A 16,106-nucleotide genomic window follows, 5' to 3' on the forward strand; every position below is an offset into this window, starting at 1 on the left:
CTCTAATTTCTTTCAGTACTCTCTGTCTGTAACCTGACTGAAACCTAAAAAATGTACCCATATGATTCCAGTAGTCACAGGGGTTTTGCCTTGTGTGCTTGAGTTCCCCCTTACACTCTCTGCAAGGTGCTCAGCTAATCATTCCTTCCCTCTCCTACTCACGCGTGAGCCATGATTACTGTATCCCAATCTCCCAATTGCAGCTATTATCACGGCACAGACATACTTTAAGTCAAAAGTAATTCGCTCAGCTCTTTGTTCACACAGTTAACAGCCACGTTAACCCAAGGCTGGTCATGTCGCTACAAAACCTTGACAAATTGTACGAGAGTGTGTATTGTTGCTATTTTCTCAGGTTACCTTTAATTGTATATTCTAGGTTGTTAGCCAGACTGTTTTCTGCTTCTCCTACTACAAGTACCCTATCCTCGCCATCAAAATCTCTGGACACGGCCCGTATGTTCTCTAGCACCTGGCTGAGCTTGCCTCTAGGTTTCACGATGCTTGTGACTTCCTATTCTACCACTACCTTTATCTGTAGCAACAGCCTACATCTGTCATGTGACTGCTCCCTGGTAGCAAAACTCTTTTCTATCTAAGTGACTTTTCCACCGATTTTCCTTAAAATGGTACCTATGGCTCTGTTGCACCTTATTAAGCTCAAAAACTTGTTGAGGTGACCGGAGGCGTGGTGTACTGTTTATCAACCATTTCACCACGGAAACTAGCGCCACCTGATAAATCGTCGTTATCGGTAAATACCCGATGCGACACAAACTCCATACCTCACCTTGGCAGACACCCCCTCTGCCTGTGGTGTAATGTGGATGATATGGACAATCACGGCCTCTTCCGCTGCGCGGAGGCGGACGGATGTTTCCTTCTCCAGCTGATACTGGTCCTCTACATCCGGGTGCCAAAGCACTTGATTGTCGCCAATAAGCTCCTGTGTGCGAACGCAACATATTTTCCATCATGAAAGGAGTATGCGGTCATCAGGATAAAGGTTATGGCCGTCATGTATCTTTCCAGAGATAGTGCCAAGAATGTGATCGATGGTTGGACGGTTTTTCTAACACAGCACCAAATAATGAGACGACACGTCAGATGCCGGTACACTTTTGCTAGCTACTTAGGAAGAATTTTTTACTACCCGCACGGTAGTTGGAACATCCCCCGTGAGCGGGGTTGAAATGAAATGAAATGAGCGTATGGCATCGTTGGCCGGGAGGCACAATCCGGGGAAGTTCGTCTGCCAAATGCAAGTCTTATATCAGTCGGCGCCACATTGGGCGACTTGCGCGCCGGTGACGAGGAAGAAATTATGATAACACAACACCCAGTCCCCGAGCGGAGAAGATCTCCAACCCGGCCGCGAATCGAACCCGGGCCTGCTTGCCTGCTTGCATGGGAGGCGAGCACGTTACCACACAGCTAAGCAGGCGGACGGCGCGGTTGAAAGGTGCAGCTATATTTCATGACCATCAAAGGCTCGGTGTTGCATCCCGATGGCGCGTCCCCACCCGGCGTCTGGCGTCTTTAAAACAAACGGTCGCTGGTTTGTTTTCGCACTTAAGGCACATCTTGGAGTTATTTTTTGTCTGTTTGCAATGTTAATTAAAGCAGTTTCCTGCTATTCTTTTTATGCTGTATAAAAAAGGCAGAAATATAGCTGGGCGGAGCCGAATATGGCTGTAGATATTCTTGCCAAGGAAAATAAAAATAAAAGAGAGAGAGCGCGTAGCGTCAAAAGTAAAAAAATAAAAGTAATATCTTGCTCGTGGCTTAGATCAAAGTTTGTTGAGCTTTGTGAATTTCTTGAACACTCAAGCTGGCTACTTTAAAATTTTACGGGACTCGGATTAATTTCATGACCGCAAGGTCCAGACACAAACTTCTGAAGGCACAGAATTATTGCGTAGGTTTCTTTGATTGTATTTACGGAACCACCCGAACGTAACATTGAGTGAGGAATGTGAGTCATCTGCGAACTGTGATATTTCGCTGCATATATTATTTGTAATAGTGAGTGACAAACTTGTTAGTCGTTTTGATGCAGTAGTGTTGAGAATACTGAACTTTCGCTTACGTAGAAATGGCAAGCGAGAAGCTGCAAATTTTAAGTATTTTCTGAAACTGTGCTCAACTCTCTCCTCGCGCTACATTTCTACTGCATAATTAATTGTTGTGTACCTTTTTAATCTTGGTTTGAACCTGAAAATCTATGTGAAGCCGCCATGCTCATTTGTGCAAAATTTCGTGTAATGAACATTCTTTGGTTGAACCTCAAACTGTTTACTTTAATCTGCATCATTGTCTTATGGTATTTTATCTAGTTTTATAACATATTTTCATTTAGTTTATTTCATTATATGTACTTACTGTATTCGCTGACTTGTACACCTACTATTTAACGGTTTCAAGAAAATTTCGGATGCCTTAAAAGCGCTCGTGCACGACTGGCCTTTCTGACTTATTGCAAGCCAAGGTAATGAGTTTTGCTCACACCGACACCGATTGTTTTAAACCGTAGCGCACACGTAATTCTCGTAGCATGAAACGCTGTGTGAGGGTTACTTCTTTCGAGGTTACGGCTGATTTGCTCTGATTAATAACGACAGAAATCGTGAAGCGGCAACGGGAGTGAGCAACTTAAAACTCTTACCACCCTCTCGTCCTGCACATCCCTCCTCCATGTACCACTGGACTGGAAGTGCGTTAGCCCAGATATTAAGTCAACTGCTGCACACAGTGTCTCGTGCAAGGGCGAAGATTGGAAACCCGTCCAGACTGAGACCACAGACTGAGAATCTAGCATAAACTGTTGATGTTATCGTCGGAGATGACTACTTTTACTAATCCAGACCACTTAAAATAAGTAGCTCACATTTAACGAAACGCTAGTCTTTTGCACTATCTGACAGGGCACGAGTGATATCCGGATTATTTATATAAAATCCAGAGGAAGGAAGCAGCCCAGCTGTCTCGACGGAACCACTGGTGCACCGGGACAATCCCTAGAGAAGCGTCTAGTTTGTGAGTGCTAGAAGCGAGGCAGCAGCTTCAAGACATCCCTGTTGCGAGGCATTGTGTGGTGAGAAAATATATGGTTTCTCGAATTAAATATCTTCAAACTTCTCACAGAAATACAAAAGAGAGCACGTTGTTCAACTAACTCGTGTCCACGGCAGAAGGTTGTGACATACAGCAGAGAAAGTGAACAATTCGATACCAGGACAGGAAATACGGGAAACAGTTTTTTTTAAAAAAAAAGTCTTTATTTACAATACATAATAATAATAATTATACAATATAACCCACCACCTTAATGATTAGTGGGTCCTAAGTGATACAATGTTGTACGTTACGTGCAGTTATTACAGTTAATTTGTAAACTACAGGCAGTGTAAACAGTACAGCTTAATAGGCAAAACTTACGATTTTTTGTGAAACTGTGCACTACTACCTACTTATTAATAATCCTAACTGACTGCAGCGTTACAGGTGTGTCAGTATGGATATAAACCTACTGCAATGCCTTGCTCATCGAGCTAATCCTGATGAGCGTGCCCCTGACATTAGGCAGGCCAAAATTACTAGTCGCTGCAGGTTCCTATTTTGGTATCTGCTTCTAATCCTACTAACTACTAACTAACCTACGTCAAATCCGGTGCTGTCATGATCGTGAAGTTAATGTACCCCAGTACCCCTAGCCCTGCACGTGGCGGATTCCAACTAGCAAGTCGACCTGTTCACGCACAGGCGGTACAGGATTAGGGTACTAGGACACGTTCAGTAGTTGGTTTTAATCGCGAATGTCCCTCAGTTATGCAGTCAGAACTTTACGTGACACCTCATTTGCCAGGTTATTCAAAGTTTCGAAAGTCTCTTCGTGTCTCAGTAGGTCATATGTATTATTGTTTGGTAGTTGTTGCTACATCATCGAAAAGGGGGCACTCGTAAACCACATGGTCGGGAGTACCCTCCGATGCGCCACAGTCACACTCAGGTGTAGCCCTTTCCCCAAACCAGCGTAAGTATGTCGGGTAGGACCTATAACCAGTGAGAAAATGAATTAAACCCCGGGTTGGCTCAAAATACCTCATGCCTAACCTTTCTTTAACATTTGGCAAGAGTCTGAAAGTTCTTCTGCCAGATTCATCCATTTCCCATAATTCCTGCCATAGATTCTCGCCCCTTTTCCTTATCTCTCCCTTGTCCCTAGCCTGAACTCCCAGAATATTCACTATTTTCATATCGTTCCCTTTCTTAGCCCAGTACCATGCTGCTTGCTCTCTAATTTTGATGTCTAGAGGTCAGAGCCCCATTATCACTAATAGGGCAACACCTGGAGATGTTCTATAAGCTCTCACAGATCTTAACAGCACGTTCCTCTGTACTCTTCTCACTGTCATGGCGGGCACCACACTTGTGAGCCTGTGTGCCCAGACTCGCGAGCCATAACCCACTATTGAAGTTAGTATACCGTTATGGTACAATTTTATCAAGTGGGAGGAAGGTGAAATCTTTCGTGTCCTATGGAGATGTGGTTATTGAGTACTTGTAATGTTCTTTGGATTACGGATTCAATGTGCTTCCCGAAGTTCCACCTTTCATCGCTGATAACTCCCAAGTAGCGAGTGTCATGTCGCCTGAGAACTGGTGATCCCCCAATTCTCACTGTAGGATTTCTTACTAGCTGTCCTTTCAGCAAAAGGTACGTTCATTTAGTTGGTGAAATAGACATTTTAGTATCATGGCACCGTAGTTGCAATTTTGCTTTGGCCCTTTCTATTTTTGGTTCAATGTCTTTGCGGCTCCGGCCGCCAACCAGCAGAAGGTCATCGGTGTAGGCTATAACCTCTAGCACCTCTCCGCTCTGTTGCAAGTTGCCTAGAAGTGGTTCCATATGGATATCCCAGAATAGGGGATCTAAAATGGAACCCTGGGGACATCCATAAGTTAAGGTTTCTCCAACTTTACCGCTAGGGGATGATAGCCAGATCTCCCGACCCTCACAATAGCTCCTCAGGCAGCCATGTAGAAGCCCTGGACACTCTGTCTCCAGCAAGCAGGAGAAGAGCGAAGGCCACCACAGGTTGTCAGAGGCGCCACTGATGTCAACCATGATGGCAACAACGTACTTGTAGAGGGTAGAGCCACAGACCTCAGCCGCCAGGGCGATTGCATCAGTTGCCGATTGCCCCGGCCTGAAGCCGAGCTGCCTGCTGCTCACCCCACACAGCACTCGGTGTACGCTCAGTCTCTCAGCTAGCAATTTCTCAAGTAATTTTCCAAAAATGTCTAATAGGCAAATAGGTGTATAGGACTTAGCTTCAGCTGGGTCTTTATCAGGCCCTTTTCTAATAATTACTACACTGGCTACTTTCCAGATTTTAGGGATTTTTTCCTTGTCCAAGACATTCATTGGATAGGTGGGTAAGTGGGGCTACCAGTTGGGGTGCTAGGAGCTGCATAACCTCCGCCACAATGCCGTCGGCCTGGGGGCTTCCCCTCTCTTCAGTGATTTAATGTGGGCAGCCACCTCCTCTTCAGAAAAGGGGTAGACTGTCCTGTCGTTTACAAGTCTGTGAAGATCTTCATTCTGTAGTTGATATTGATCTTCGGTATCTCCAACCATATCGTCATCAGGCAGCAGAGACCTGAGAAGGACCTGGGCAGTCTCCTGACAGGTTTCCATCATCCCGTCCCTATGCCTCATCGTTGATGTCATCATTTGGGGAGCGGATCTTTTCCCTAACTAGTTTATAGGGTACACTCCATGTGTCCAATGCTAATTGATTTACCACAAAGCTCTCCCAAAACTGCTCGAAGTTCTTTTGAAATTTCTCTTTCGCCTCCCGGTATCGCAATAGCCATCTTTGCTTTTCCCACCAGAGGACATTGCGCTGGTAGTGCCTCCTCAGCCTTCTGACTGACTGACGCAATTCCTTTAGCAGCTGACCACGGTGACGGGGAGGCTGCCTGGCCCTCCTCCTGGTTGGAACGGCTGCCTTCACCGTTCTGGATACTGCACTCACCAGTTCCTCAGCCCTCTTGTCTACGTCTCGGCCCTGTTGCACGTCACCTTCTGGCAATGGAGAAATGTCGCACTCTCTCGCTAGTCCCTCCCAGTCTGCTCTTTTGTAATTCAGTTGCAGCTCCCACCTCATGGCCCAGTGGCACTCTGTGTCTCCTAAAGTAAAGGTAATAAGATTGTGATCGCTTGTTGTGGCATTTTCTTCAACTTTCCAACTTTCCAGTTTTGTATCATGTTTACAGCGTTCGGTGTGACTAGTGTCACATCAGTGTTGGTACCTTGTCCCTCTCCCGCCGCATAGGTGGGAGGATTACCAGGTTTATTAGCCACCACAAGTTGTAAAGCCATGATCATCTCCTCCACTTTACCACTTTTCCATCTCTTGTGCCCCTGTATTATAGGGGGGATTTTGCATTTATGTCAGCTATTATAACCATTTTTCGCCCCCGCAACGCCGTGGCTACTCTAGTTAAGTGATCTAGGTGTTGTTCGATGTTATCTCAATACTGGAAATACATATTTATGATAGTTATAACCCCCACAGAAGATTGTATCTCCACAGCGTTGCAGTGACTGTTGGAGTGTTGCGAAAGTGTTGTTATCCATAGGGTTTGGTTTGTGACAACAATTGCCACTTCGGGGGCATCCCCACTGCTGACAATCTGCCATGTAGCGGCTGCAACGGATAGTTTCCCGGCTTGAGAGTATGGCTCCTGTAGGCAGAGCACATCAAGCCTCCTCTCCTCCACCTCCCTTCGAAGCTCCTGCATCACAAGTCTGCTGTTATGTGCGTTCAGTTGTCCGATAGTTAATTTGCTCATTACGGGAAGTAAGTATGTATTCTGTCGTCAGGCCAGGTCTTGCTCCAATCACAGGCGATACGACCATTGGCTAGAACTGACTGAGTGTAGATGTCATTGAGGTCAAATTTCTCACCACGTCTTTCAAATACTTTGTTAAGCAAATCTCGCAGGGCTCTGAAGTCGGTGGGAAGGTTCACTGACTTAAGCTTTATTCTGTCTACAGCCTCTATTACCAAGAAGGTGACCTTTCTGCCGTTGTTATGTCCCCTTCCGGACCACATGTCTTAAGGCAGTGGTCAGGATAGTCGGCTGCTCCAATCTTGCCAGTTGCAAAGTGTATTCTATATTGGGATACACCCTAACTGGGCCTACAGGCGGTAGCCTGATTACGGGGGTGTCTGGTGCGGTTGTGTGTGCACTGGTGCTGGTGACTATGGATTCTCGGAGTGCCTGACACTCTACTTTCCTTGGCTCATCTTTGGAAAGTGCCAGAGGCGGGGCCCCCACTACAGGATGCTCTTGCCGCTGTTGATCTTTAATCGGCCTCATTCCACGGTTGTGGGAGGGGAGAGCTGTGATCTTCACAGGGAAATCTGTTTGAGTGCCTATGTCCATCATAGGGAGATCTGCTTGAATTCCTTTCTCTGCTGTTTTCACTTTAGAGGCGCCTGAAAGCGACCTTATAGATTCTTTAAATCTGTTTTCCCTCATGCCATCCCTCCTCCTTTTACTCGTGGGTTTACGCTTAGCCATCCTGTTTACTGAGCCCTGCTCAGCCATAGTCAATTCTTGAAATTAACATTTGTTCGAGCATCCGGTAGGTTGGGCCATTCCGTCCCGTGGCACCACAGGATTTCTTGCCTTGACTTTTGCACGGAGTACAAACTCCTGCTGCCCTACATTCTTTGCGAGTGTGACCACTCTCACCACACTTGGAGCATGCCGACCCCCTGGTGCAGTGCCTCATAATGTGGTCCAGGTCACCACAGTTGTGGCAACGAGGTACCACGTGGAAGCCTACATATAATCTGCCCATTGACCTGATTCTTTTCCACATTTGCGCAGAGACCCCGGCGACGTGGTGTACTATATCATGGTCCCGAGGCCCCGTTTTAAATCTCAGCTTGGAAGAATTCTTAAATTCCTCGTCATCAGTTTCATCGAAGTTTTGTGTCCTGATTGTCTCATATAGCTCATCATTTGTCATTACTGTCAGTACATAGCACAAAATGACTTATGGGTTGCTTTTCCTAGGTGATTTGCATTCGACCACCGAGTTCAGCTTTTGATTGTTTAGTAGTTTCTATTTATCCTCCTCGTGGTAACTTCTACGATCACCGAATTCCTACCAGGTTTAACTCTTTTAATTTTGATTTTGTCTTTGACGGGAATGATTGTGGTAGTTAATAATTCTTGAATTTTCTTAACACTAGTGTCTTGGAGAGGCAGAGTCCTGAGGAAGAATGCCGTGTCTGGCCGTTTGGTAACTCTTTCGATAGTGTCTTTAGTTGTTTGTGGCTTGCTTGGCGCTTGCGCAGCCACAGCCTCCCAGGTCTTAGTGGGTTGCTTCCTCAATCTGTCATTTTTTTTTCTAACTCTATAACGCGGCCTTCAAGTTTTGCATTGGCTATAGCCCATGCAGATAACTCATTCTTGATTTCAGACAAAGCCGCTTGACTTATTTTGCCGTTTTTGATGTTTTGCTCCAAGAGCAGTGTGATCCTCGGGTGTCTCTGTGTAACTGTTTCGTCCTCTGCCTGTCCCATCTCGTCCTGTGGAGAGGGAGCAGACATCTAGGTTCCCGTTTAGGCGCACTCTAATCACTCGTTTCGATTTCAGCCATCATAGGTAACAAGTGATAAAAAGGTGGGAGCCCATCACTTGCCCTGGATCGGCTCCTCTGGTATGGGGAGGGGGGACAAAAAACGAAGCTCGCCCACCGACCTCGCCCCAATACCAAGGGCACTCTCAAGCTGCAGGGTTCAACGCGCCGTCGCCAGCGCACTGGTCCCCATCGGTGGCTCCGTCATCGACGATTTCACCCGACGCTCCTCGGTAAGTGCACCCCGCACCCCGGAGAGGCGGATGCACCTCTCGCCCTTCGCCGCTTACTAGCCCGAGCTTCGGCCAAGGACCCACTCCTAATCAGGTGGGGGGTCGGTCATCCAGTCTTTCGGCGGTCTGGACCCATCTAACCTGGCCCAGGCGATGTCACCACCTCCTGGGTTTGGCAGAACACGTCCCGGTTACCCAGGGGCGCGGCGAAGCGCCCTTGCCGACTCGCGCCGTGATCCCACGCCGACAAACGAGGTCGCCGGCATGCAGAGCACCTGCTGGTCTAGGCCTTGCGAAAAGAGAGAGGGACAGATCGTCGGTTCCTCAGTCTGGCACCACGGGAAGGCGGAAAGAGCCACTTGGGAAGGAGAGGCTACAGGAGACGCGTCACTTCCCTTTGTGACGACTGCCGCGGCACGCCCGACTAGAAGCGATACGACCTAGTGCGAGCCTCCGTGCCTTACGGCGCGCCGGCAACGGACAGCGCCGCACCGAACGCACCGTCAAGCGACCGACGCCAGGCGGGAAACAGGTTTAGTAAACCTTCAGAGTTCCAAGCCGAGGGTCAGCAGTCGAGTTATAAAGGGAGACTGGATCTTAAGTATCTAACCAACCACACACGCGGTGAAACGAATAATTCTTCAGACACCGTCAACTTGTTTCTGGCTCCACGTTGTTTCCGAAGCTAGCGCAAAGAGTAAAATCGGCAAAGAGTTCCCGTGTCGCCGAGACTGCACACGACCACTCAAAAACTCTCACAGTATATCACGCCCGCCTCACCTAACTATATAATAATGGTAAATTTCTATCTTATTTTTCTTCTTTCGATCTTGCCTGTCTTTCTCACTTTCCACTGTTTTTAGTTTTCATTTATTGTTATTACCAGATTCTTTTGTGATACATTGCCTGACAAAAGTAGGTGCACTACCTCCTCATTACTTGTGTGTTCTACCCATCTAATCTTCAGCATTCTTCTGTAGCACCACATTTCGAAAGCTTCTATTCTCTTCCTGTGTAAACTATTTATTGTCCATGTTTCACTTCCATATGTGGCTACACTCCATACAAATACTTTCAGAAACGACTTCCTGACACTTAAATCTATACTGGATGTTAACAAATTTCTCTTCTTCAGAAACGCTTTCCTTGCCATTGCCAGTCTACATTTTATATCCTCTCTACTTTGACCATCATCAGTTATTTTGCTCCCCACATAGCAAAACTCATTTACTACTTTAAGCGTCTCATTTCCTAATCTAATTCCCTCAGCATCACCCGACATAGCACCACCCAGAAGACAAATCTTCACACGTTCAGAGGATATGTGATGTCATTTTAGTGAGTCAAATTTACACAGAACTTTGTGTCGTGAACCCGATCCGTGTGACGCTGCACCCGCTCTGGCCTGGATGCATGCAGTGATTCGGTTGTGAAGCGTCTCATAAAGCCGTTTTATCCTCTCGTCAGGCAAGACGGGTACCTCACCACCACGCATACAGTTAATAGACATAAGTGCCATGTGCGGATGAGCATTGTATTGTTGAAATATGACACCACGATACAGCTTCATGAGAGGTAATACCGTATTTTACGGACTGTAAGACGCTGCGGACTATGAAAAATGTCTTAATTTTCAAGCAATTTTGTTTAAAAATAACATTTTTACCAATTTCATTATTAGATTGCAAAGCCAGCCTAAAAGAATTCTTAGTTTATAAAATCTAACTGCTTTTAAAAGTCCCTGAAAATCGTCATCTGAATTTCCTTCTTCTTATTCTTCTTTTTTTTTTTTTTTTCGACGTCGTCGTTGTCCTCTTCGCATATAAGATGGTCCTCACTATCACTGAGAGCATTACTTATGCCACACTTCTTGAAAGATTAGATTTAACAATAATGTTTTCTCTCACTCTAGACCAAGATTATTTTGTCCACTAAGACACTTGTTTGATTGTAGGTCGTTCGAAAGCTCCCTTCGGCGTGAATTCATGTTGGGTTTCATATGCTATTACTTTCGATTTATAACCCGCATCATATGAATACTTTTTATTTTTTTCCATTACGAAACTAGCTACTAACAAAAATATTGTACTGTTACCGGTAACACAAATCCCTTTCAGTTCAAGTCCATTTGCTCCGTAGACTGCAATGACGCATCAGACATTGTTCTAGGTTTGTGATGGCGCGGCAGGAGTGGGACAGTGTTAGCAAGCTTGCGAATCCTCCGCAACTCACGTTGGTCGCATCGGTGCACCGCTGCTGTCAGCTGAATCCTATGTTGCAGATGGAGATAGGTTTCCCGCGGCGTGGAATATATGGCCATTTTTGAGACTGGTGGAAATTTTAAATCAAACACTGGGCATTTTTATATTAATTTCGAGCATAAGACGCACATGAATTTTGGAGGCAATTTTTAGAAGAAAAGAATGTGTGTTATAGTCAGTGAAATACTGTACATGAGAACATACCGTTGTGCCGACAGAGTTCGGTCAATCATTACCAGCCACGACTTGAACTTAAACCCGATGGGAATCCACACCTTGACACAACGTGCAAACTGCTATGTTCCTTCAAAACAGTGGAAGAATGGGATTTCTTTCCAGCTCACCCCCATGCAAGCCGAAGAAGGTCGTCCGAAGTAGCACTGTGGTGGATCGGCGCCATTCATCTGTAGTCCGTGCTTCCAGATCGCGGCATCACTCCAAACGCAGCCGTTTGTGTTGCACTGTTAGCGCCATCTTACACTTGGGACGGTACTTCCCTTGTCTCCTGCTGCTACTCTCCGACCAATGGTGCGGGATGACTCAGAATGTCGCAGGAAGTCCTTTACTTGTTCTCGGACGGAAGAAGCAGATTTAAAGGGGTTGCAACGCCCTCAGTAAACGAAATGGCGATCCTGCCTTGTTGCGGTCAGACGGGGTCGACCGTAACCTTGACGACGAGCACGCTTGACTTCACATTTCCATGCAGTCCTACATCGGGTCACTGTCGCATCCGAATGCCCCACAAATCTGGATACTGCACGGCCCGACTAGCCAGCCAAATGAAGACCCATAATGAGGCGCCTTTGAAACTCTTGTCAGGAGTTTAATGCGCTGTCTCATACAGTTATGCGGCCGGCCGGTGTGACCGAGCGGTTCTAGGCGCTAGAGTCTGGAACCGCGCGATCGCTACTGTCGCAGGTTCGAATCCTGCCTTGGGCATGGATGTGTGTGGTCCTTAGTTAGGTTTAAGTAGTCTAAGTTCTAGGGGACTGATGAGCTTAGAAGTTAAGTCTCATAGTGCTCAGAGCCATTTGAACCATGTGAACATTTATGCGGCTTGATTGTGTTATTCACACTGATCGCTCAACATCTGGCGCTGCTCACGACCTTATTACCGTGACTGGCCTGGAAACAGCACTAAACAAGAACAGCGCTAATGCATTGCCATGCCCGTATACCTCTCACAGAGAATTGCAGCTCCGACCATTGAAGTTACATTAACATCCGACCATGTGTTCTGGGTGCTTTACTTTTTTTGTCAAGCACTTTATTGTATGGAGAATAATATTGACGAATAGTTTTAATGGCTAAATTAGTAATAACTAAATATCACATAGAAATTATTCATAATTTGAGATAAAATAAAATCTCGTGTGACTAGGGCCTTCCGTCGGGTAGACCGCCGGATGCAAGTCTTTCGATTTGATGCCACGTCGGCGACCTGTGCGTCGATGGGGATGAAATGATGATGACTAGGACAACATAACGCCCAGTCCCTGAGCGGAGAAAATCTCCGATCCAGCCGGGAATCGAATCCGGGCCTTCTGGAGTGACATTCTGTCACGCTGACCACTCAGCTACCGGGGGCAGACATTGGAGATAAGAAGGATGATCCGTAATTGCTTTGGAGAAAATTTAATAGCCAAGATCGCACTCAGTACAATTTATTCCTGATTGTCAGTTTCAACAGTTGAGACTGTCATCTTCTGATTTTTAAAAGAACCTGTTCCGTTGGCTGTATCACACGTACCATTTTACCATTGTAGTGGATATTATGTAACACATTCCACACAGGTTTCTCAAAAATAAAAATAAAGACCTGTTTGTCTGAAATAAAAACAATACAGTTGAAAAGCACTCTGTGTAACTGGGGAAGTCCACAGCACACAGCATTCCGTTGATGTTTGCTAGACGTTGAATTGCGTAACAGTGCACATTTCAGGGCATGTTGACTTTTACACTCCTGGAAATTGAAATAAGAACACCGTGAATTCATTGTCCCAGGAAGGGGAAACTTTATTGACTCATTCCTGGGGTCAGATACATCACATGATCACACTGACAGAACCACAGGCACATAGACACAGGCAACAGAGCATGCACAATGTCGGCACTAGTGCAGTGTATATCCACCTTTCGCAGCAATGCAGGCTGCTATTCTCCCATGGAGACGATCGTAGAGATGCTGGATGTAGTCCTGTGGAACGGCTTGCCATGCCATTTCCACCTGGCGCCTCAGTTGGACCAGCGTTCGTGCTGGACGTGCAGACCGCGTGAGACGACGCTTCATCCAGTCCCAAACATGCTCAATGGGGGACAGATCTGGAGATCTTGCTGGCCAGGGTAGTTGACTTACACCTTCTAGAGCACGCTGGGTGGCACGGGATACATGCGGACGTGCATTGTCCTGTTGGAACAGCAAGTTCCCTTGCCGGTCTAGGAATGGTAGAACGATGGGTTCGATGACGGTTTGGATGTACCGTGCACTATTCAGTGTCCCCTCGACGATCACCAGTGGTGTACGGCCAGTGTAGGAGATCGCTCCCCACACCATGATGCCGGGTGTTGGCCCTGTGTGCCTCGGTCGTATGCAGTCCTGATTGTGGCGCTCACCTGCACGGCGCCAAACACGCATACGACCATCATTGGCACCAAGGCAGAAGCGACTCTCATCGCTGAAGACGACACGTCTCCATTCGTTCCTCCATTCACGCCTATCGCGACACCACTGGAGGCGGGCTGCACGATGTTGGGGCGTGAGCGGAAGACGGCCTAACGGTGTGCGGGACCGTAGCCCAGCTTCATGGAGACGGTTGCGAATGGTCCTCGCCGATACCCCAGGAGCAACAGTGTCCCTAATTTGCTGGGAAGTGGCGGTGCGGTCCCCTACGGCACTGCGTAGGATCCTACGGTCTTGGCGTGCATCCGTGCGTCGCTGCGGTCCGGTCCCAGGTCGACGGGCACGTGCACCTTCCGCCGACCACTGGCGACAACATCGATGTACTGTGGAGACCTCACGCCCCACGTGTTGAGCAATTCGGCGGTACGTCCACCCGGCCTCCCGCATGCCCACTATACACCCTCGCTCAAAGTCCGTCAACTGCACATACGCTTCACGTCCACGCTGTCGCGGCATGCTACCAGTGTTAAAGACTGCGATGGAGCTCCGTATGCCACGGCAAACTGGCTGACACTGACGGCGGCGGTGCACAAATGCTGCGCAGCTAGCGCCATTCGACGGCCATCACCGCGGTTCCTGGTGTGTCCGCTGTGCCGTGCGTGTGATCATTGCTTGTACAGCCCTCTCGCAGTGTCCGGAGCAAGTACGGTGGGTCTGACACACCGGTGTCAATGTGTTCTTTTTTCCATTTCCAGGAGTGTATATGACGAGTTCAATACAGTACATTAAGGAACCACATTTTTTGAATTACACAGATTATCCAAGATGTATTTAACTTGCCATGTAAACGTCAACATGCGCTGATATGTGCACTGTTACGCAAATCAACGTCTAGCAAACATCAACGGAATGCTATGTGCTGTGGACATCTCTAGTTACACAGAGTGCTTTCCAACTGTATTGTTTTTATTTCTGACAGACCGGTTTTTATTTTTATTTTTCAACAGACCTGTGTGCAGTCTGCTGCATAATGTCCACTAGAATGTGAACATGGTGTGTTTGATGCATCGAATGGAATATGATGTATGACAAAAACTTTTTAAAGATCTTAAATGTTGAAACCGGTAATGAGGAATAAACGGGCTGAATTGCCTATTAAATTTTATCCCTAAATATCATATTTTTCTTAGGAAATACAAGAGGAGCAACGGTTACCGCCGGAACGATCACTGGAATGTAATACAGTAGATACGTTGTCCACAGCTCGTGATCTTGCAGTTGGCGGCGCGGTAGGTCAGCGCGCTCGGTAATGAAGCTAATAAAGGTTTCATCGACAGACTGGTTAACATTGTTGCCTATAGATTGCGGGGTCCTAGGTTCGTTTCCTGTCAGCATGGGAGATTTTCTTTACTCTTGGACTTGGTGTTTGTTTTGTCCAACATCCCATCTTCACTGCAACGATGTGTAAGTCTTTGAATTAGCGTGAAATAGGAAGACTTGCACCAGGGTCCTAACAACCTCTGATTGCGTTTCCCAGCCAATGATGCCATACCATCATTTCATTTCGCTAGGGACTTTAACAAATGGTGATAAAATGTATATGTTTTGTGCAACATGTCTGAAAAATATAATGTAAAGTAAACAGTACATATTAGTTAGCTAAGTCATACAATGTCAATAAAAAAATAATCTCTTGGCACGTGTGCCGTAGTGCGACATTAAGTACTTTTTCATGTGGCACGCAGCCACTGAAAGTAGAGTGAGGTGGCTGTATCAACTACCAAAGCAACTGCGAAAAAATTTTCAGTGTTTGGAGACAGCGTAAGGCAACTGAAGTATCAGTGCTAGGGCAGTAAGAATGACGTAAGAAACTCAGATTTGAGAGAATGCAGCTCTAAGATGACACAGTTACCGAAAGACCTACGCGCTTCGAATGCAGAAGCTTGGAATACGTCAGTGTTCTCCTGTTTTGCGTCATTTCCGGAACATCAAGCAGCCGTTCCTTCGTTACTCGATAGGAGCCGAAAGTTTCTTCTCCAAGTATCCTATTGTTGCGAATTGTCATAATACCTCTGTAAGTCCGTCAACTTTCTTGGTGTTTCCTTAATATTTTAAAAATTTAATCATGAGTGAGTGCGTTCTAACAAGCCCTAACTATATCTAATTCAACTCGTAGTGGTTCATTCAAGGCCTTTCCGTGGCCTTTACTGTGAACTGGGTCACGTAGTTGCACGGACAGCGTGTGCCCTCCCAAGGGTCACGTCCTGGCGCTGGATGGCTGCCCTTTCGAAGTTTGCGAATATCGCTGCATCTACATGCAGAACCGT

At 46.7% G+C, this 16,106-nt stretch overlaps 1 protein-coding gene across 1 annotated transcript in view; it reads left to right on the forward strand.

Moving 5' to 3' along the window:
- LOC126458302 (glutamate-gated chloride channel-like) overlaps positions 1–16,106 on the forward strand; it is a 233,787-nt gene that overhangs the window by 199,927 nt on the left and 17,754 nt on the right. The window lies entirely within an intron of this gene.

This window comes from Schistocerca serialis, chromosome 1, assembly GCF_023864345.2.
Source record: "Schistocerca serialis cubense isolate TAMUIC-IGC-003099 chromosome 1, iqSchSeri2.2, whole genome shotgun sequence".
Taxonomy (NCBI): domain Eukaryota; kingdom Metazoa; phylum Arthropoda; class Insecta; order Orthoptera; family Acrididae; genus Schistocerca; species Schistocerca serialis.